This window comes from Halyomorpha halys, unplaced genomic scaffold (assembly GCF_000696795.3).
Source record: "Halyomorpha halys isolate HHAL.00 unplaced genomic scaffold, Hhal_1.1 Scaffold548.1, whole genome shotgun sequence".
Classification (NCBI taxonomy): Eukaryota; Metazoa; Arthropoda; class Insecta; order Hemiptera; family Pentatomidae; genus Halyomorpha; species Halyomorpha halys.
This window is the reverse complement of record NW_027105247.1, coordinates 235325-237270: the sequence shown is the minus strand read 5'-3', so window position 1 is coordinate 237270 and position 1946 is coordinate 235325.

Below are 1946 nucleotides of genomic sequence, written 5' to 3'. Positions count from 1 at the left end.
TACATTAAAATTTGTTCGAATGATTTTTTAATCATCTTACTATATAAATACATCATTCATTATAAAAATATGAGGGATTGAAAAAAATATTGAATTAGTGCTTACAATTATAACTCATTGTAAACCGCAGTTATCAATATTTATTTGATGACCTTAAATTGTGTAAAAATCGACACTAATCTGTTGAGCCTGTTGAACAGATTCGATACTTAGGACTCCATCTTTACAAGATACTTACTTGGAGTCCACATACAAGACTGAAACAAGAAACTGCTCGTAGATTTCGACTACTACAACACCTACTTGACAAACGCTCTAAACTTCCCATTCATTACAAAAAATTATTATACACTATGATAATCAGACCAATTTGGACATATGGAATTGAGTTTTGGGACTCTACCAAACCATCAAATTCCTCCCGCATCCAATCCTTACAATCCAAAATCCTACGTAAAATCCTTGATGCTCCTTATTACATTACAAATAAACTCTTCCACAAAGACCTTAATATCCCATTCGTTGCAGATTTAGCCCAAAACAAATTTGCGTCTTTTCAATCCAAACTCCTTACCCATCCTAACCCAACAGTTCTTAATATCTCATCCTTAACAATTCCTGATAATCCTCCGAAGCGTCTGAAAAGAAGATGGCCACGGGACCTTCTAATTTAAATTAATGCTTGAAGTACCACCAATGGGTGGTTCCTTCCCAAGATTTTCAAGTGTTAATGAAACATTCCACATATTTACTTATTGTATTTATTATTTTTTACAGATCTAAATTACATTAAATAAATAAATTTAAAAAAAGATTTGTCGAAAAAAAATTTTGTTGTTTGCACGTGTTATATACCAAGATGACTAAATAATCTCAAACTAAAAGTTTCCGAAGAACTCCATAATTTTAGTTTTCCTTTCTATACATTCCATATATACATTAGTAAAAGTAAAAAAGCAGCTTCCAATATTCGTCATGTACCAGCTACAAAGCTCTCACTGTTACAAGTAAATTGAATGTTTTCTGGTGAGAGTAATAGGCTTCCTAATTTTCAATTTTATGTTTCGATAGGATCTAAGATCAAAAATGAAATCTAAAAGTTCCAAAACAAAAGTAATAACTTCAGAATGCTTGGAATCTGAAAAACAACTCTGGTGAACACTCCGAACGAAATCACTTTTAACAGAAAAACTTGTTACATTCGTAACAGGTCCTAGTTTATTCCTTTATGATCTTAGTTGATAGTGGATTCATTTTAGCCCCAGAATAATTGTAGACCCTTCAAAATCCTTATTGTTTTAATATAAATTTCGAAATGTTCGTTACTAGTTCACTGCCTTATATCAGTGCCTTTATTACAAATTCAATAGATTGAGCAGACCTGACTGTTATGAACGCTTCATTGTTTTGCTATTCAATGCCTATAAGAAATATTTTGTTAGATACACTGCAATTAAAAAGAAAATAGCGTTAATAGCTCATGAATGTGTTGATCGGAATGTGGGTTAGCTAGGACAGGAAGTAAGTGAAGCGGAAGTTACTGTACGGTGCTTGGAATACTGAATGCTTTGGACTTTACTAATCACAAGATCGGACAAGGTAATCTTTTATTGCAGTAATTTAAATTTAAAACCAAGTTTTCCTCATAAACGGTTAGATCCAATATACTTTTTTGGATCACAAGAAAACCCATTAGGACAAAATAATTTGGTTTTCCAATTGTGAAAGTAAAACTTTATTAATTAGCATAAGTAATAGAATACCGTATTTATTTTGAGAATAAACTTAAAATTAGCAAATGACAACTAATTGTGGTCGTTTTCTCAAGATCTTTTTCTTTTTTTAAGCGTGTTTCACTTATAAATGAACATCTTAAGCAAAATCTATAAGTACTAGTCACGGGGAACATAATTTTCATTGCCTATTTCCTTTTCACTTTTGCTACT